Source organism: Rhinoraja longicauda, chromosome 4, assembly GCF_053455715.1.
Source record: "Rhinoraja longicauda isolate Sanriku21f chromosome 4, sRhiLon1.1, whole genome shotgun sequence".
NCBI lineage: Eukaryota > Metazoa > Chordata > Chondrichthyes > Rajiformes > Arhynchobatidae > Rhinoraja > Rhinoraja longicauda.
The window spans coordinates 44810379-44832694 of NC_135956.1; positions in this window are offsets into that span (position 1 = coordinate 44810379).

Genomic DNA, 22316 nt, shown 5'->3' on the forward strand with positions numbered 1-22316 from the left:
AACGGCCCTGCATGTGATATGAGCAGAATTAGGCCATTCGGCCCATCAAGTCTACTCTGCCATTCCATCATGGCTGACTATCTCTCCCTCCTAACCCCAATCTCTTGCCTTCTCCCCATAATCCCTGACACCCGCATTAATCAAGAATCAATTTATCTCTGCCTTAAAAATATCTATTGACTTGGCCTCCATAGCCTTCTGTGGCAAATAATTCCACAGATTCACCAATATTTATCCCTCAATCGAGATCTGAAAGCATAGCGGATCTGGTAGTCTGGAGGGCCTTGCTGAGCATAAATCTGATGGAATGTCATCAAACATCTGCATTTGAAACTCTCTCCACCAACTGTAATTCGTGGTTTGGTCTGAAACCGCAGACAGCATTGGAAAAATCCAACTCCTTCCAATTTTTAGTAAATGATCAGTGAAATAAACAGTGATGCAGTGCCAGTCTCTGGCTGGGGCAGGCTCTGGGGAAAGTGCTGTCAGTCATGTATTGCTGAGCCCTGGTGCGGTTGCCCAGGAGTAAGTGATTTTTTGACTCTCAAAACGAACTGCTTTTGTTGTCATTTTACACCTCCAGATTAGCCTGAGGCATCAAGGCCATTACCAATTTCTCAAACTATCTTGCATTGAGCCAAAGTAACGGGGGCTCATGTCTGGCCTCATTCACAGGGCTCCAACTAAAACAGATCAGGTGAAATTCTCTTCCTCAGAAGGTCTTGCCTCTTCCACAGAGGATTGTAGAATCAGACTGACCTTTTTAAAGAGGTAATTAGGATACGAAGCAAAAGGGTGAAGGCATCTAGTGAATAGCAAAGAACACAATCTTATTTACGCTCAGATCAGCCATCATTTTATTAAATGTAGAGCGTACTCAAAGGGGCTGAGTGGCCTATTCCTGTTGCTAACTCGATGTTCTTACATGTTCGATACATTCTTTAAAATACCAGCTCAGACAGAGAGTTTAGGAGGGTGAGTGGCCTGAAAGCTATGGTCCAAGAGAAGGGAAAAGGAGGCATCTTGGGTGGAATTCCAGTGTTCAAACAGCTAGAGGAATTGGAGGAGAGCAGAAATCTCAAGAGGTTTTGAGGCTGGAGGGTTGCAACTTCTTTGCTGTATGGTAGCTCGTTTATGAACAGTTACCATCCAGTTAGTAACTGTAGACAAGGTTCAGCAATTCACACCTTGCAAGTGCCACCGGGTTTGAACAGTCACCCAGAACTCTCAGGTCTTTAACCTAACCCAGTAGTGTTGTAACTCTCATTTTATTCCCACGTCTCAAGTGACACCTCATTCAAACACTAACAAAATGAAATAATGGGTTTTCAAGACTTAACTTTGGATGGCAATCACTGACCAGTCATTGTGCAATTTGAACAGCCACTGAATTCATTCAACTAATTATTCAGCCATTCCCCTGAATTCATGAACGTGATTGTGTTAGGATTGTTACTGCCAATTAGGTTGTCAGTTTGTCTCTCTCATCTCTCAGACTGAAGGAGTTGAATGGGCAGAGTTAGGGTTAGAGGTGCAGTAGTGCTGTAATGAAGTTGCTAAACTTGAATCCAGCTGTTGGACTATCAATGCACAAACATGGATTCAAATCCTGCAGCAGCCTCACCATTATCCATCAGAAAAAGAGACACAAAGTACTGGAGTAACTCAGTGGGTCAGGCGGCATCTTTGAAGAACATGCTTCGGAACAATCGTGCAGTGGTAGAGTTGCTGCCTCACAGTACCAGAGACCCAGGTTCAATCCTGGCTATGAGTGCTGTCTATAGAGAATTTGTACATTCTCCCTGTGACGCCATGGGTTTTCTCCATGTGCTCCGGTTTCCTTCCATACTCCAAGACACACAGGTTTGTAGGTTAATTGGCTTCTGTAAAATTGTAAATTGTCTTTACTGTGTCGGACAGTGCTAATGTATGCGTGATCACTGGTCAGCGCGGACTCAATGGGTTGAAGAGCCTGTTTCCACGCTGTATCTCTGAGGTTTAAAGACTAAAGATGCTGCCTGACCCACTGATTTACTCCAACACTTTGTGTCTTTTTTTGAATATCAGCATCTGCCATTCCTTGTGTCTCCTCATCATTCACTAGTCCTGCTAAAGGGCCTTGACCTGAAATGTCAGCAATTCCTTTCTCTCCACAAATGCTGCCTGGCCCCCTGAATTCTTCCAGCAGTTTGTTATATGCTCCAGATTCCAACATCTGCAATCTCTTTTGTCCATATTATAATTCATAACCAAATAATTATATATATTTGGAATAAAAAGTAGTTTGGGTAATGGTGAACATGAAACTGCAGAATTGTTCCAGTTCATGAATGCTGCTGGGATTGATACCTATCCTTACCTGTTCTAGCCTGGCTGCAACTCCAGTCATTAGGAAGGTTGACTCCAAGCAGCCCCAATATGGACTATTAACTCCAGCCAAACTTTAACTGCCAGCCATGCTAACAGCTCTATAAAGGACCTGGGATCTTTCTCAACATTAGGACCACTGATATTAATACACAGCATTGGAGCATAAGAAAATAGGAGCAGGAGTAGGCCATTCGGCCCCTCGTCTGCCCCACCATTCAATATGATCATGGCTGATCTGCCATAGGCCTCAATTCCTCTTCTGTGCCAGTTTCCACAGCCCTTAATTTCTGACATTCCCTGTTCTTTCAAAAATTATTTGTTTGCTCTTTAAATATTCCAATGATCCAGCTTCTACCATCTCTGGGAAGAGAATTCAGAAGATTCACAAACCTCTGCAGTAAGTTCCAACTCAGTTTTAAAACATGGCCCACTTATCTTGTAGCTATGTCCCATTGTTCATGATTTTCACTCCAGTGTTGGTGTTCTGTTCTCAATCCATTTATCTACATGTTGAATTCTGGAAGTACTGTACAACATTTGTTTTCTTATCACATATTCCCATTTGGTATTAATTTGTTTACCATGGATGTTGTTAATTTCATAATTTTTGCTCAGTAATATTCCTAAAAAGCACAAAGCCTTTCTAAAGCTTGCAAATGCTGAGATTTGGATGCTCCATGGTATAGGTATTTGAAGCATTTTTACAGTATGCATTCATTGATCCTATTCACACAGTTGGCTGGAGTAGCCACTGTGTGATATGATAGGCGCTAGCTCTTCTGAAAGTCAGTGCCTTACTAGCAGGGTATCTTCTTTACAAATGATTGGCAAATAGACATCACAAGAGGTAGAAATTGTTTATTTCACTCCTGAGATGGAGCTCGTATAATAGGATGAGTCTGATTTATACACCTTTTTCTAGACTCACTTTGAGAGTATTCGAGGGTCCCATCAGCCAGAGAAGATGTCAAACCAAGGTCCTGTCTGCGAGCTCACAAGGACGCCAGTATAAGCTTGCTCTGTGGAGAGAAGGGAATGAAATGTTCCTGGAATCTGCAGCAACATATTCCTCCCTCACACTACAGCATCAAACACTGCATTATCTGGTCTTTTACACTAAGACAGTGCAACATTGACTCTTGGATTGATTCCTGGGATCTGGAGCTGATCTGGAGGAAGAGAGCAAATCAGATGAGACTGTATTATGGGATTTGGACAAATGAAAGTTATTGTCATTGAAACGTACAAAATCCCTGAGAGGACATAAAGTGTTTCGCAGTTAGTGGGCGTTACTAGCCAGGCCAACGTGTATATCCAAATTGTACCTGCCCTCGAGAAGAGATGGTGAGCTATCGTATTGAACTGCCAATATCTGTATACTTTGCAACAACTGAGTGGCTTGCTTGATAATTTCAAAGTGTTGATAAGTCAATCAAATTACTGTGGGCTAGAGTGACATGTAGGTCACATCAGATGAAGCCTGCTGATCATTTTTCCAAAGCGTCGTGAACCAGAGGGAGTTTGAACAACAATCCTGTAATTTCATGGCCATTGTTTCAGATAGTCTTTTTAGATAAAATTCATTTAACAATTTAAATTAATCTACTGTTGTAGTGGAATTCTAACTCACTTCTCGAGATCTTTGCTCAAGGCCTCTGAATGACTGCTGATCGTTTCATAACAGAACTGAGACAATGTCTCCACTAACTGGAAAATCTCAAACTAGGGGTGGTCTCAGGTTCATGGCTTAGCCATGTAGGATGAAGGTGAACGTAAATTTCTCTGTGCAAAAGTTGCCAGACTTTGAATTCTGTACCCCAGAGGAATGTGACTGTTCAGTTATTGAGTAGATTCAAGGAAGCATATTAAGAACATGTACATCAGTCAGGAATGTAGATTAAAGATCAGCCATGATCTTCATGATCCTATTAAATGGCAAAGGGGCTTGAGGGGTGAGTGGTCTTCTTCAGCTCCTACTTCCTTATTCAGTTTGTAAAAAAGATAAAATTGTTGGTCAAGCAGTTAACCTCAGAGCAATTAAAAGAGACCAGTCAGTAATCCAGAGTGGGCTTTGTAAGTTTGTGTTAAATATTGAGTAACATTTTGTCTAATGTCATAAGATGTCCATGCACCCAAGGGAAAAGTTGGAATCAACTTTGGTTGAGACTAGCTTGGATAGAAATTCAGGAGAAAATAAATTAATGGTGAGAATTTGTATGATTCACTGGGAAAATGGAGGAAATTAAAGTGGAGGAAATTAAAGTGGAATTATTTGATAGGCAGCAAACTAATTCTGGCTGATTTCAATTGCCAGGGTATAATGAGTAATATCTTGCAACAAGAAGAGATAAATTCATTGTTAGGTTGGACTGTTTATTGGCAATCAAACCAGGGAAAAGTTCATGTTTGCTCTAATTAATCAACCTCAAATCATTTGGGAACATTTGAACTTCACGGATCAGTGTTTTCAAGGAAGAGATTATAAAGTTAACAGATGTCATATATTAAAAATGCTGACCCAATGAGTGGGAAGAACACATTGGGTGATTATTCAGAATTCAATTAGCTCTGATGACAGAACAGAATTATTCTTCAAACTTCAACAGACAGTGAGTGTATGGCACCCAGGCTTTGAATTCTGCTGTCCAACCACAAGTCTCTGACTTAAATTCCTGGAGAGTGTACAACAACAAAGCTTGTCTAATGAACAATTAAATCCGATTAGTTTTAACTCCTCGATCCCCAAAATATTTATCATCTTTCCCTATTAAGGTCCGTCTACCACTGAATCATTTTGTCTGGTTCATTCAAGGACCATCATGGTCCTTTTCTTCATAGTGAAAAGGATACCCACCATACCTGCTCACTTCAGTGAAACACTTGAACATGGCTCCCCTTTTAAGGCTCTGGACTCCTCTTTGGAACAGAAGCAGTTTCTTTCTTCCTACCCCAAGAAACCTTCCAACACCCCAAACTCCTTGATTAGCTCACCACTTGCAATGTAAACATTTTGCACACTGAAAGCTCCCACAAGCAACACTGAGATTACAACCAGATTACCAGTTTTAATCTTGTTGATGAAGAGCTGAATATTAAGCAGGACACCTTCCTTCTTCAGAATAATGCTGTGTGATCTTGTCTGAATGAAACTGCAGTTTTTACATTGATTTAACACTTTATCCAAGAATGGCACAGCTGTCCATACACAGTCCCTTAACACTGTGCACCCTCAGCCTGGGGTTTATCCTCAAGCCCATGGAGTGAGACATAAGTGAAGGGAAGGCCAAGTTATGGCTGGATTTCTCTCTTGACCTACTTACACTAAATCTACCCTGTTCATGAATAAATGCAACCCACAGATCTTACGTTCAATCTTTGCATTGTGGTAGTCAGGGGTAACCAGCACTTTAGAAAGTTAGTTCTGGTTCCACTTACTTCATCAATTTATTATCCATTTAACAACTTCCTTCTTGATCTCCTGAGTGTTCAGCTCAGCAAGGCTCTTTGGAGGGATCAGATGCATGTTTAATGTGAAACTACACATCAGCTGATTTAATTTCAAGCGCTGAACTTGGTTGCTTCCCTCTACAAACTAACTCAACTCCGTTTTATACGAGGCACCCAGGTTACCTTTAAACAGACGTTCTTGAATTATTTTTCAGTAGCAACTATCTTTCTCCCATGCATCAGCTGACCTGCATTTTCAAGAACACCATTTGGGAAAAAAATTGGTTGGATGCTTCAGCATCTAAAATATTTCCACCACTCAATCCCCTGGTTCTGGTTTAATTACTTGTAGTATCCGCAGCTGGATTCCATCAAAACCTGATGCTTTATAAACCCAACAGTAAATCCAACATCTCAATTAGCATGTCACTTTTGGACTCACTGTTTCCTACAATTCCATTTGCAATTTCTGCCAACTTGGATTCACGATGAGAAGCAGTATTTACATTTTCTATTCTGAAAATCAGTGAAACAATAATAGTTTAGGCATTTCCTTTACGCTTTCAGCTCAATTACTCTTTAGGGGCCTGCCAGGTCTTACAATCCATGTGTTCCATTAAGTTTAATTTATTTCCCCAAATGGTCATTTTACTTTTATTTCATTTCTCTCTGCCCTCTTTGCAGATTGTTCTTTTAATATTTCTTAAATGCCAAAAAAGGCCTGGATTCAAGTCTCACATTGGGGACCAGAGCATGGAATCAGTGCTGGCGCTTCAATCCAGTGCTGAGGGAGCGCAGCATTGTCAGACGGGTCATCTTTCAGATCAGTGTTATCAGGGTCCCATTTGCCCTCTTGAGTGGATGCAAAAGATCTTAGGATAAGCACAGTTTGAAAAAGGATTGGCTAATTTTGTATACCATTTGTTTCACGTTTATTATTTTAACCATCCACTCAAAACAGATCCTGTGGCTATCCATGGAGAACAACGTTCGGATGTGAGTGAGAAGCTTGAAGAAATTAGTATGAGCAACAAAAAATAATTTTGGAGAAGTTAATAGGATTGCAAGACGATAAATCCACAGAAGATAGACAAAAAAATGCTGGAGTAACTCAGCAGGACAGCACCTCTGTAGAGAAGGAATGGGTGAAGTTTTGGGTCGAGACCCTTCTTCAGACTGTGAGCCAGGGGAGAGGGAAATGAGATATGAAAGGGTACAAAGAACATGTAAGGTGTGAAAAGAACAGATCAAAGCAGACGATCAAGGAAATGTACAATGATTCATTGTTGGATGAGGGGAAGGTGACAACGAGGCATAGAAACAGTAAAATTAATCAGGAGGACAGTGAAACTAATAGAACTAGGGTGAACCAACAGAACCTGATGACCTGCAACCCTGGGCTTTGAAGGATATCTCAGCAGAGAAACTATTTTCACTGGTTGCTATCTTTCAAAATTACACATGTCCAGAACTGTTCCCATAGATTGGAAGGAAGGAAATGTAACCCTACTATTTCAAAAAGAAAGAGAGAAAACAGGGGATTACAGACCAATTGCTCTCTGGAGGAGAGACAATACTAGAATCTATTATTAAAGATAACAGGATCCTATGAAAATAAGAAGATTGGGCAAGGTCAATATAGATTTATCAAAGGGAAATCCTGTTTGACAAATTTGTTGATCTTTGACGTTGTAGCCAGCAGAATGTAGAATGGAAAACCAGAAAATGTCTATAAGGCCTTCAATAAGGTGGCACATAGAGACTATTAAATAAAGGTAGAGTGCATGGTCTAGTGGGAATGGTATGAGCATGGACTTAGGTTTGGTTAGTGAAAGAAAACAGAGAGTCGGACTAAATGTTTCATGTTTAGCATGGGAAGCTCTGACCATTCTCACTTTTAAATGGTGAGTTTGAAAATTGTTAGTGCAGAGAGAGATCTTGTGTTCAAATCACTAAAGTTAACACACAGATAGAGCTAACAATAAGGAAGGCAAGAGGACAGAGGTCTTGCTGTTATTACAAAGGGCCCTGGTGAGACTGTACCAGGAATACTGTTGATCAGCCTTTCTCCCTAACTGAGGATGGATATAATTGTGATAAATGGAGTTCAACAAAGTTGCACGCAACTGATTTCTGGGGTGGTAAATTGAAGAATGGGCCTGTTTTCACTTGAGTTTAGAAGGACAAGAGGTGATCTTATTGAAACACACAAAAATCTTACAGGGCCAAACATAGTCAATGTTACCTGCGGCTGGGTCACAATCACAACATAAGTGGGTTGGCCATTCAAGATGGATGAGTACAAATAGGGTGGTGAATGTTCGCAATTCTTTACCCAATAAGTCCATATGTGTATGCAAGACCAAGATTTTTATATATTAATGGACTCTTGGGATATCAGGTTTGTGTTCAGTTTAGTTCAGAGAAACAGCACGGAAACAGGCACTTCGGCCCACCGAGTCCGCACCAACCAGAGATCCCCACACACTAACACTATCCTACACACACACGAGGGACAATTTACATTTATACCTAATATGTCCTTGAAGTGTGGGTGGAAACTGAATATCTTGGAGAAAACCCACGCAGGTCGCGGGGAGAACGTACAAACTCCGTACAGACAGCAACCGTAGTCAGAATCGAATCTGGGTCTCTGGTGCTGTAAGGCAGTGAGTCTACTGCTACACCACCATGCAACCCCATGCATGAAAGTGGAGCTGAGATAAAAGATCATGCATGATAAAGTTGGTAGAGCTGCTACCTCACAGCACCAGCGACTCAAGCACTTTTGAAACATCTTGAGTTGTAAAACAATATTGAACAATTCATTTAAACACAATTGCATTCCAGTAACAAAGTCTTTAATTATCTAAGTTGATGCATTTTGTTATACTGGCTTCCTTTTAAGTGGTTATATATCTTGATTAGGGCCCAGTTCTATGTTCTCTGTAGTGTCCTGGTGCCGTCCGTAGTGTTGGCTCCAGCACTACTCTCACACCAGCCCATAAGCAACGCAGAGCCAGTAGGTGAGACGATGTAAACCCCTTGGTGACCTGAGCTGATATGTTACCTTTACATCAGTCATCACGGCACCTCCAATCTATTATTAACTAGTCTAATCAGCACTTCGCGCAGATGAAGTTAGTGGTTTAGTTCATCAGCAGCAACTATATGTGCAGTGTAACTGTCTGGTTTGACAGCTTGAACAACCAGGAAGGAAGGAGATTACAGAGAGTGCTAGACACAGATGAGCGCTAGACACAGGTACTGACCTCCCCACATCGAAGGGATCTGAAGGAGATCCTGCCTCTAAAAGGCAGCCAGTACCATCACAGACCCACAACACTCTGGCCACACTCTGATTTCACTTCTATTATAGGGAAGAAAGTACAGAAGCCTGAAAACCGTGATCACCAGGTTCAAGAATAGCTTCTTCCCAGCATCCAACAGGCTGTTCAACATTATGTAACACTAACATTAGCAACTATTAACTTCTATGGACCGTCTATGGTTGTGCTAGACTTTGGTTTGCACTATTATGATAATCTAGTATTACAGTTATTAATCTGTTGTTTTTTTTATAATTACATATTACCTGTGCGTTATTATGTTTACGGACCTGTTAAGCTGCTGGAAGTAAGAATTTCATTGTTGGTCTGTCTGTCCATCTATCTATCTATCTATCTATCTATCTCTAAAACAGATTTTATATATATATATATATATATATATATATGTATATATATATATATATATGTATATATATCCGTATGTAAATATACATATTTCTGTGATTTTGCCAAAACGGTAAACCATAGCGCCACAATTTTTGAGCCATCTTAATGACCACTCTCACGGTCACTCTTTATAACAAGTCCTGGCATGCCTCGCTCTGGACATTCCTCAGATCGGGCAGCACTGACTGCCGGGAGGTGTAGTCGCCTCTCCCGCTCCGGGGGGAGGGGCGCCACCCGCCCGACTGACGGCAGTGCCGTGCTCAGTGCCTTCCTCTCCCCTTTCCTCTCTCCCCCCTGTTGTGCGTATTACGTCACCATAGGGCAATAGACAATAGGTGCAGGAGGAGGCCATTCGGCCCTTTGAGCCAGCACCACCGTTCAATGTGATCATGGCTGATCATTCTCAATCAGTACCCCGTTCCTGCCTTCTCCTCATATCCCCCGGCATGCACGGACTCTCTCTTCACTCGCACAAACAAGATGGATGCCGTTAGCAGAGCCTCCCACCCGCAATCAGGGGCTCCCCTCTCCTCTCTCCCCTCGCTTCTCTTTCCCCTCTCCCCTCTCTCCTCTCTCCCCTCCCCCCACAACCGCCGTGTGTAATCCCGGCTCGGCTAGGCCACAGCGCTGCCCGTCTCCAGTAGTCCGCCGCTCCGGGAGAGTTGGGGGGGACGGGGAGGATGGGAGGACTAGAGAGTGGGGGTGGGAGGGAGCGTGCGACTGGGGAGGGGGACCGCGGGGGTGGGGGAGAGGGGGTTGGTGGTGGGGGGAAGAGAGAGTGGGGGAAAGGGGGGTGTTGGGGAAAGGGGGGGTGGGGAAAGGGGGGTGGTGGGGAAAGGGGCGGTGGGGAAGAGTAAGAGTGGGGCTGGGGGAGGAGAGAATGGGGGGGTGGGGGAATGGGTCCACTTTGTCAATACTAAAACTCTCATCTTGTGTTTGTATGCATGCTTGTTTGTTCCCGAAATACAGCCAAAATGGTACATGATAGCACAATAATTTTAGGCCCACCTTACTCACCATTAGCATGCGGTGTGCAGGTAGCAAGTTTTGTTCAAATTGTCGTTATATTTTAAAAGTTATTGACATTTTAAACTTTAATAAGTCACTTTTCAACTGGTTGTTTATTATCAACTCAGTCTGACTCTCTATCTGCATCTCCACACTGATCATAACCAAACTTTTCTAAATGATGGTGTTCATCATTTTATTTCAAACCCAGAGCAACAGAGCAGAAGGCTATTCAGCCTCGTGCTGCTTCCTGATGGGCCGCATGGCCAGGAGGCTTCCCGATGGGCCGTGTGACTGTGGAACAGGAACAGGAGGCCTTTATCGAGGCGCCACAGTCTCGATGCCTCCCGGATCGCCACGCACAAGCCCGGGTCGGGACCCTGCCGGGGCGTCGCGGGTAGAATCCCAGGTCGGGCGAAGCGGCCGATGGAGCCCGCAGCTGGAGCCAGGGTCGGCACCACGGCGGCAGTGAAGTGTCGACCGGTGAAGCGTCGTGACGATGGGGCCTCGGCGATGGTGAAGCCTCGCGGCGGCAGCGATGCCTCGCGGGTCGACACATGGTTGACGGTCGATGAGAGCCTGGAGGAACCGCCGTGAGGATGGGAGGGGAAGAACAACGGAGGACCCGGCAAGGGGGGACTGCCCTGAGGGAGGTGGGGGGGGAGAACAATGGACAAGACGGGAGGGGGGGAGAACAAAGGACAATGGGGACCCAGCGTGGAGGAACTGCTGGGGGGAGGGGGTGGGACAAAAGGGGGAACCGGGTGTTTTGTATCTTTGTCAGGGCCATAGGTGGCCGCTATTTGGATACATTGGGTAAACAAGCAAATAATCTCACTGTGCCTAGTCACATGTGACAATAAAGTATTTCTATTCCTACTTCTTTGACTGAGCTCTCCAATTAGACCCCTTCCAGCTCTGCTTCAGATCTTCATAAATTTTCAAGTCTTTTTTTTAATTCACTTTTGGAAGTTCCTGCTGAATCTGGCTCCACCTATCCTTTCAGGTAACCCCTCCCCACATCTCACAGAAAGGCATTTTCTCGACTGAAACTGGTCAACGTAATGAATTGACTGGAATATTCAATATAAAACGGAGCATTGCTAATGCAGGGTTCCACCCTGACCTGAGCAGCCTGGCCATTTCCCAGCCTTTGGAATGCACAGTTAGAGTTAAATAACCTGTTCCAGAAGATCTGTTGAAATGTTAAATCAAAAAGTAAAATATTCCGGTGTCTATAAATTCAGCACTGCAGACCATTAATCAAACATGGCAGATTCCATAATTCTGTCAGTCTGTCTCAAACATCAGCCTTGTAAAGGCTTCCAGAAATGAGGTTCATAGGAAAATCTAAACAATGAAACAGACCAAAGTCCAGAGAGGTTGACAGTCCCCAGACACCACAATCACAGAGTTGTTGATCAATGTCTTTCAATGAGTGCACAACACTCTCAAACATGGGACCGAGAGAAAATTCCCTCTGGATACCTTTACGAATCAAAGTTGCCCACACCTTCCCCTCACTCTTAACTTCACTCCAGTTGCCCCAACCTTCCCCAGTTCCACCCTATCCCACCACACCCTAGTGTTCTGCACGGACTACAGAAATTTGAAACTATCTTCAAAGGAGCAGAAAACTGCAGTTACAATTGTCAGATATATTCTCCCACAGGAAGAGTTAGACCCAGGTTGTAGCGACCATAGAGAACGGTCCGGGTCGTCGAACCCTCAGATTGGCCAGCAAGGTCACGTGTGAGCGCGACCGTAGGGATTGGTCCAGAGAGCGACATCGCTGATTGGCCAGCGTTGTCATGTGCGCTTTTGGCGCCCGAAATGTTCAGTTCGGAGAAGTCTTCGAAGAAGACAGTGAGTTTTTGATGGTTGTCCTTTACCTTGTTGTTTAACTTTGTATTCGAATATTGCTGCTGCAATAAACTTCTTCTACAACCAACAAGTTTCCGGACTCGCCATAAGGTCCTCGTTCTAAAGTATTCCAAGGTACTTCACATTTATTCAGACAAAAACTGAGGGTGATCTAAAGACATTAGGTTATCAAAAGCTTAGTCAATGAGGTAGATTTAAGCAGCCTTTTAAGGAAGAGTCTGAGACTTTAGAAAGGAATTGCAGACTTCAGGGCAGACTCGGCATTGATGGCCCTAATATTAGTTTCACCTGTTCTCTCAGAACCAGTGATCTCACCCCACAGCCCGAATCATGCAGCCTGTCAAACCAAATGAACACGTTTATCAACAATGTGAGCTCAAACCTTGGACTCATGGTTCTGAAAACCATTAATATCAATGTGCGACAAACAGGTAGTGAACGATAGTGTGAAAGAGGGGAGATGTACAGTTGGAGAATAAAATGCTATTGGTTTTTATTGTTATGCAAACCGAGAAACAGTGAAAACATAGTGAAAACATGAGTATAATCAAGCCATACACAAGTACAACAGGTAGTGCAAAGAGAAAAATAACCATGGAATCATGCAGAACAGTTAAGGTAGCTGACGGCATAATGGACAGTGTACAGGGCCAGGCCAATCCCTACTTCCTCGTTCCAGTGAGAATATTAAAAAATACACATCTCCTTAAGGAAAGATTGTACATTTTAGAGAATTGGAAGTTGTGGCGACTCTCTGTTACAGAGGAGAAACTTAATGTATGGCATAATTTGAATGGATAGCATGTAAAATAGTAATTTCACTGTATCTATGTACATGTGACAATAAATGTGACACTGAGGGTGGTGGTTATATGAAATGAGCTGCCAGAGGAAATAGTTGAGGCAGGTACAATAACAACATCTAAAAGATATTTAGACCGCTAAATGCATAGGAATGGTTTAGAAATATGTGGGCCAAACAAGGGTAAATGGGACCAATTTAGATGGGGTATCTTGACCAAAAAGACAAATTGGACCAAACCAAAAAGCTGGATGACTCTAAATAAACCAAACCAAAAAGCAGAATCCAGGGTCTGATAATGGTGAACTTGAGAAACTTCATTAATTTGCATGATTGCATTAGTTTATAAAAACAGTGTATCATGAGAGAGGAAGTTGCTCAGACTAAATAAAAAATGGGATCATTAGTGTCCCCTATTGTTGATCAACCTTACTCAGGTTCAATTGAGAAATAACTATAGCTTTAGGACATTGCATCTAATAAAACATACCTGTCAGTTAGCAATTGAACTGTGTTCCCAGACTTTTTTGGCTGGTTACATTTTTTGATTAATAAATTGGTATTATCAATCTCGACTGTCTTACTTGTAACTCAAGGATACAAAATATCAACCTTGCACATATTTACTTCAGGCTGTGAAGTTGGAAATGCTTGTGTTATAATCTAATTTGTTCACAAAATATGATCCAAGGCTCCAGTGCAGTATTGAGGCAATACTGTACTGTCAGAGGTGCTAGCTTTCGATGACAAGACATTTATATAAACCATTTAAAATAGTACTTTGTAGCGACCATAGGGATTGGTCCTGAGAGTCGAACCCTCGGATTGGCCAGCTAGGTCAGGTGGTGGTTTTGGCGCCCAAAACCAGTCAGTGAGAAGAGAACTTCGAAGCGAACAGTTTGATTTAATGGTTGTCTGTAATTTCGTTTGTTATACTTTGTAATCGAATATTGCTGCCGCAATAAACTTCTTTAACAAAGAACAAACCTCCAGACTCGCCATATTGGTGACCCCCGACGTGATCTAGCCGATCATCTACCTTGGAGGGACAAGACACCCCTTCTTCGGTTCCAACGCCCGGCATACCGCAGCTAAACGCGGTCAGCGTTCATCTTCCTCCGTTTTGGGCACATCAACCCCACCTTTGGTTTGCCCATGCTGAAGCTCAGTTCCACCTAAGAAACATCTCGGTGGATGAGACAAAGTATTATTACCTGGTCAGCGCCATACCACCCGAGACGTCCGCGCGGGTGATGCAGTTCATCACCTCCCCTCCTGCAGACGGCAAGTACGAGGCGCTGAAGGTACTCATGCTTCGAACCTTCGGTTTCAGTAGGCATGAGCGAGCTGAGAGGCTTATGCACCTACCGGATCTCGGAGATCGGCTGCCGTCCGCCCTCATGGCTGAAATGTTGGCGCTGGCAGGTGAGCACAAGGATTGCCTCATGTTCGAGCAGGCATTTCGAGAGCAACTTCCAGAAGACGTTAGGCTTATGCTCACGGATTGTTCTTTTAAGGACCCCGTGGCATACGCGGAGAAAGCCGATGCGCTCATGGCGTCCAAATCGAAAAAACATACCTCGATCAACAAGGTCTCGACTCCATCGGGCAGCCCGCAGCGGCACCAAGATGGCGCCACGACTCCCGCCATTTCTCCAAAAGCCCGCCAAAAAGATCCGCACAAGCGCGGCTGATGCTATTATCATCTGAGATGGGGTGGAGAAGCCCGTAACTGCCGCTCGCCTTGCACCTTCTCGGGAAATGCCTCGGCCGATCGTACATAGAGGCAGTTGTGATTGGCCAGAACTGACGCCTCTACGTCCGAGATCGATTCACGGACACAGAATTCTTGGTCGACACGGAAGCCATAGTCAGCATCGTACCGCCGACCGACCTCGAAGCCCGATCGGGTAAGAAAGGGCCTACCCTCATCGCGGTTAACGGTAGCCCCATCCACACGTATGGTACGCGGGCTATGTCTCTGGCTTTAGGCACCCGCACGTACGAATGGTCGTTTATCGTCGCGGAAGTCGGTCAGGCGATCCTGGGCGCAGATTTCCTCTGGGCCTTTTCGCTAGTTCCCGATGTCCGAGGTAAAGGCCTTCGACCCTCCGCTAGCAGCGATGAGCCCGCTGCTCCACCGCCGGCCACCCTGCCCAGCCCGACTGTCCAGGCCGTTGTCGCGGCCTCCGACCCGTATGCTGCGGTCCTGGCTGAGTTTCCGGAGCTGCTCGTTCAGCGTTTCGACGACCCTTCTGCAAGGCACGGCGTTGTCCATCACATTCCCACCGAGGGGCCCCCCGTTTTCGCGCGGGCCCGGAGGTTGCCGCCGGACAAACTCAAGGTGGCACGTGAAGAATTTCAGAAGATGGAACAAATGGGCATTGTCCGTCGGTCCGACAGCCCGTGGGCCTCTCCGCTGCATATGGTCTCCAAAGCATCTGGGGGGTGGAGGCCATGTGGAGATTACCGGCACCTTAACGCTGTCACCACGGCGGACCGCTACCCCATACCGCACATCCAGGATTTCTCGTCTGGGCTGGAAGGTGCCGTAGTATTCTCCAAAATTGATTTGGTGCGGGGCTACCACCGGATTCCTGTGCATCCGGGAGACATACCAAAGACTACCACGATCACTCCGTTCGGGTTGTTCGAATGGTAGCGTATGCCTTTCGGTTTGAAAAACGCGGCACAGGCTTTCCAGCGGCTTATGGACCATGTTGGTCGGGATTTGTCTTTTGTTTTCATTTATTTGGATGATATCCTGGTCGCCAGTCGCTCGGTGCGAGAACACCTGGTCCATTTGCGGACTGTGTTCAAGCGGCTTCAAGACCACGGGCTCATCATCCACCCCTCCAAGTGTCAATTTGGCCTCCCCTCTATCGATTTCTTAGGACACCGGATCACCTCAGCCGGCGCCACTCCTTTGCCTGACAAAGTGGAGGCTGTTCGTGCCTTCCCACGGCCCACCACGGTAAAGGGGTTGCAGGAGTTCGTGGGTATGGTGAATTTCTATCACAGGTACGGGTCATGCGTCCACTCTTCCAATGTCTCGCAGGCAAACCTGTAGAGTTGGAGTGGTCCGCGGCCGCTGAGACGGCCTTTGAGGCAGTTAAAGTGGCTCTGGCAGACGCCACCATGCTTGTCCACCCTAGCGCCTCCGCCCCCACGGCCCTGACGGTCGATGCGTCGGACGTGGCGGTTGGAGGGGTTTTGGAACAGCATGTAGTTGGCAGCCCTTGGCGTTTTTCAGCCGACAGCTTAACACGGCTGAGCTGAAGTATAGCGCCTTTGACCGAGAGCTTCTGGCTCTCTATTTAGCTGTCCGCCACTTTAGGTATTTTTTAGAAGGCCGCCCATTTGTGGTCTTTACGGACCACAAACCGTTGACTTTTGCTTTTTCGAAAGTGTCCGACCCATGGTCGGCCCGCCAGCAGCGGCACCTGACTGCCATCTCAGAGTTTACTACCGATGTTCGCCACGTCGTTGGTAAGCTGAATGCCGTTGCTGACGCCCTGTCCCGGCCAGCCATTTCCCCAATTTCAGCGGTGGAATGCGAGGTAGATTTCCAGGAGCTTGCGGAGGCACAGCGCCTGGCAGACACTGCCTCAGCATACCAGTCCACCACTTCGGGGTTGCAATTGGCCCAAGTGGCTTGCGGGCCTGCGGGTACAAAAGTCTGGTGTGATGTTTCCCTTCCCCGCCCTAGGCCGGTGGTGCCGGCCGCCCTTCAGCGCCGGGTGTTTGATGCCATTCATGGGCTGGCGCACCCGTCCATTCGCTCCACCTCTGCCTTAGTAGCCGCTAGGTTTGTGTGGCATGGCCTGCGCAAGCAGGTAGCCGCTTGGGCCCGTTCCTGTGTTCCCTGCCAGACCGCTAAAGTTCACCGGCATGTCCAACCTCCGGTGCAGGAGTTTGCGGTCCCTGCGGTCCGTTTTTTCCATATTCACGTTGATTTAGTTGGACCCTTGCCTTCCTCTAGGGGCTACACTCACCTACTCACGGTGGTTGACCAATTTACCCATTGGCCGGAGGCTTTCCCGTTGTCCGACACCTCCGCCACCTCTTGTGCCCGGGTCCTGGCCCTCCATTGGGTGGCCCGCTTCGGTGTGCCGTCCATTATTACCACCGACCGGGGGCCCCAGTTCACCTCTACCCTTTGGGCTACGCTAGCAGAGCTGTACGGTTCCCGGTTGCAGCAGACCACGGCATACCACCCACAGGCTAATGGGCTCATGGAGAGGTTTCACCGGCAACTTAAGGCGGCCCTCAGTGCGCGGCTGGACGGCCCTGACTGGGTAGACCAGCTCCCCTGGGTCCTTTTGAGCATCCGTACTGCTCCTAAGCAAGACCTCGGAACTTCGTCCGCGGAACTGGTATATGGCTCGCCACTCAGAGTGCCCAGGGACTTCCTTCCGGAGTCCTCTGGTCAGCAGCCTTCGGTTCCGTCGGTTTTAGCATCCCACCGGGCGCGAGTGGGTTCCCTGGCTCCGGTTCCTACTTCACGTCACGGGTGTCCCTTGGTGCATGAACCGCCTGCCTTGAAGGACTGTGAATTTGTGTTTCTGCGTAGAGATGCCCATCGTTCCCCGTTGCAGAGGGTCTATGAAGGACCGTTCCACGTGTTGCGTAAAGGGACGGTCACCTTCACCTTGGATGTTGGGGGCAGGAGTGAGCTCGTCTCCGTGTCCAGGCTCAAACCTGCACACTTGGATCAGGACCGCCCTGTTCTGGTCGGTCAGCTGCCTCGGCGGGGCCCCCCTCCTGCAATTCCACCTGACCCGGGACCCCCTGCTCCTGTGGTGCCTGCAGCCCCTCTCCTTACTCGTTCTGGTCGCGAAATCCGGCTCCCTGCTAGATTCCGTACCTCGGGTTCTGGGGGGGGGGTCATGTAGCGACCATAGGGATTGGTCCTGAGAGTCGAACCCTCGGATTGGCCAGCTGTGTCAGGTGGTGGTTTTGGCGCCCAAGAGAACTTCGAAGCGAACAGTTTGATTTAATGGTTGTCTGTAATTTCGTTAGTTATACTTTGTAATCAAATATTGCTGCCGCAATAAACTTCTTTGACAAAGAACAAGCCTCCAGACTCACCCTAACTTGCTGTTTTTAATTTCAGATTTCCAGTTTTCTGAATTCCCATCCTGAAGCTCTTAAAAATAATAATTAAAAACTTCTCTTTTGGTCTCCTTTTATGTCTCCATATCAATTTTTTTTAATAACACTCCCATGAAATGTCTCAGACGAGCAAGGTCTGTAAGGGTCTTCTATGAGAAGAGCTTTAGGAGGGAAATCCCAGAGTCTCGGGCTCCAATAAGTGCAGAGACTGGAGAAGGTTACAGTAAAGTGCAGACACAGTATGAAGCAAAGGCTCATCACTCATCGGAAGGCTCATCGGTTAGCGGGACTGGGAACCCGCCTAAAGGCCCATCAGTCAGCAGAACCCGCCTGAAAGCTCATCGGTCCGCGTAATGGGGAGCTGGAGACATCGGACGAGAGGAGCAAGGGGCCAGTAGGAGGGTTAACTGGAGTAATGCCTCCAGTGCTTTCAAGGTCGGCTGCAAGAGGCGCCCCGGGGACACAACGATGTCCGTGCGAGGAGAGGAGAGGGACGTCGGTTCACTGGAACTGCTCCAGTACATCGAGTGCGGGGGCCAACCAAATTTGGACTTTGAATAATGGCACCCAAAATGGCGGTGCCCACATGTGTAACATAGGCTAAAAGGCTCCATTAGGCCCCATATGCAGTTGCATATGTGACAAATAAAGCACTATTGAACTATTGGTTAAATATGGTCAATTGGGCATAAAAGGTCCCACCACATTATTTGAAGAGCAAGGCAGTTACCCAAATGCACAGAAACTACAGCTGTTGGCAGTCTAAAATAGAAGCAGCAAATCCTGGAATTGTGCAGCACATCATGTGGCAACTGTGGAGAGGACAACATAGTCAATGTTTGGGACAAGAACCCTCTTTAGTTCCTAAAACTAAAGTTCTGATAAAAAGATCTTTGATCCAAAACATTAATTCTGTTTTTCTCTTTGCACGCACTGCCTGACCTACTGACTACTTCAAGCATTTTCCTGCTTTTATTTTTGGATAGTTAACCCTTGACCATAACATTTGCTGAAGATATCTCCCTGTAATATTATGGGAATATGATGATGTTAGTTAAATATGCTTGTAAAAAAATGTCAAGTTTATGGTTTTCATAAAGTATGTTTTGAAGAGGAGAGTGGGTGAACAGGTTTAATATTATTTACAGCAGTAACTGTAAAACAGTTCAAGTAATCTAAATAGCAGGCAACTAATAATCTCAATGTGCTGACAGGCATAGAATCCCCAGATGGTTCTTCGAAGAGTTAAGCCGTGTGGTTAGAGATCCTGTTAATGGAGCCTTTTAATTATCGTTCGTGAGGTTTATTGATTGTGTTGCCCTTTTTACAGATCGTAAAGCACCTCTAATTATTTCTTTCTTCCTTTTGCTGTTATATATTTGGAATTGAAGTCAGGAGGCTCCCACCTCCTTTTAATTCTGCAGAATATCCATTTTCTGAGATGCAGGCATGGATCCTGTTCAGGAAATAACTGCAGATGCTGATCCAAATCGAAGATAGACAGCATCTCTGGAGAGAAGGAATGGGTGACGTTTCGGGTCAAGACCCTTCTTCAGATGATCCTGTTCAACTAGTCAGGCTGCCACCAACCCCTCTGGGTACTGAGATATTCTGCTACAGTGTAGACACACAGAACAGCCGCTCTCATGGTATTGTGCTCCCTTGGTACTGCCCCACCACTACACCACTCACTCAACCCAACCTGAGATATGTACGTCCCATGGCGAGGCCCCTACACTTTAATATACAAAGGCATTAAGATTATTAAATTATGGTTTAATTAGTAAATGTCAACCTGCTCTTCTACAAAATTGTAATGTGTTGATTATTGTCACGTGTACCGAGATACAGTGAAAAGCTTTGCTTGCATGTTGTCCTGTCAAATAATACCAAATATTGCAATCAAGCCATAATGAGGGAGTGCTGCACTGCTGGAATTGTGGTATCAAGGTACAACAGGTAATGCAGAATGAAAAAAATCAGAGTGCATAATATAATCTTAGTATTGAAATAATAGTTATAGAGAAAGTGCAGATAAACAAAAAGTGCAAGATCCACAATGAGATTGGAAGATCGACAATGATGACAAAAATTACAAGCATAGAATAAGAACATGCCCACTGAGACAGATCTCAGTATAATCTGACCAAAAAGACAGCGCTTATCGTGACAGCACATCAGTGAAAGATAGCACATCAGTGCAATACTTTGTACTGCCGCTCCAACAGTGCAGCACTCCCTCAGTACCATGCCAACTATGAGGTACACCCTTGGTGCAACCCCTCTGATGGTGCTCCCTATGTACTGCTCCACCACCAGTGCACCCGCATGCAGTGAAGCCCCTCCACCAGTGCAAGATTTCCTTGATACCACAATTCCAGCAGTGCAGCACTCCCTCATTAATGCCCCTTAGGATGGTACACTGGTGCAGCTGGCAGAGCTGCTGCGTTGCAGCTCGAGACCTGGGTTCAATCCTGGTCTTGGGTGCTGTCTGTTTTGAGATTGCATGTTCTCCTTGTGACTGCATGGTTTTCCTCCGGGTGTACCAGTTTCCTCCCATATCCCAATCGTCTGGGATTGTAGGTTGATTGGCCTCAGTGTGTAGGAAGTGGATTAGAAAGTAGGACAACGTAAAACTAGTGCAAATGGGTGATCGATGGTTGGTGTGGCCTTGGTGGACCAGTGCCTATTTCCACACTCTGTCTCTAACACTAAAGCTAAAACTAAAAACCAGTACAGCACTCCCTGTATCGCTCATATGATTGAATTCACAATCTTCTGACAATGTGAGATCTCTCCACCGAGATGTGAAAATTTCTATCTTATTGGAAGCAAATTAAACTATTGAGGCACTGCAATAAAGAGAAGGTATCTTTTTTTCGACAGCATTATTAGGTTGATGTTGCTTTCAGAAACTCCCAAAGAATGCAAGCTGAGCAGTCACATTGTCAGAACAGTTAGTCTGCTCTGTCAGACACAAGGTTCAAACACAAAGTGAGGCGTCAGTCTGCCCAGCACACCTTGTGAAGGGAGTGTGAACCCTGGAGATACCAACAACTGATCCTGTAATGGGATCTCCAAACCACTAGGCTTGAACCATCAGGTTGCATTGAGTCTGTGTGCATTCTCTTGAATGTAACAAAAAGGTGATCTAATTTATGTGTTTGAGTACAAGTGATAGTGTAAATTGAGAAACTGCCTGAATATCGGAAGACCGCAAATGCTGAAAATCAGAAATAAAATCTGAATATGCAGGAAATACTCAGCAGGTCAAGCTGTATCCATGGAGAGGGAACCAACATTAATATTTCAATCCAAAGACCTTTCATCAGGACTGGGAAACAAAGACAAAAATGTAGATTTTAAGTTGCACATCTTCCGCTGTGTGATGGAATGGGGTGAGAGTCCAGAACAAGAGAAAAATTCAAGGCAGGCTGTTCAGAGATGAAGTCATTTCTTAATGATAGCCTGTGGAAATCGTGAACACACCCTCCAAAATCCTGCAGATTGTGGGGTTCGAGGGGGTGGGAGGGTTAGTCTTTCCAAAACTGGGATTGTTATTTTTAGGAAATGACAAATTAAATTTAATGGTATAATTGAACAAAAAAACTAACTGCTGGAGGACTTGGGTTTGATCCCGACTGCGGGTGCTGTCTGTATGGAGTTTGTATATTCTCTCTGTGACCACGTGGGTTTCCTCCCATACTCCCAAAACGTACAGGGCTTGTAGGTCGATTGGCTTTGGTAAAATTGTAAAATAGCCCTAGTGTGTAGGATAGTGTTAGTGCACGGGATGATCGCTGGTTGATGTGAACCCAGTGCGTGAAAGGATCTGTTTCTGCGGTGTATCTGTAAAGTCTAAAGTAAAGTCTAAAACATACATCAGACCAATCAGTTGCAAGATCCAAAACATAATCTCTCTCTTTCATTCCACAGATGCTGCCTGACCAGCT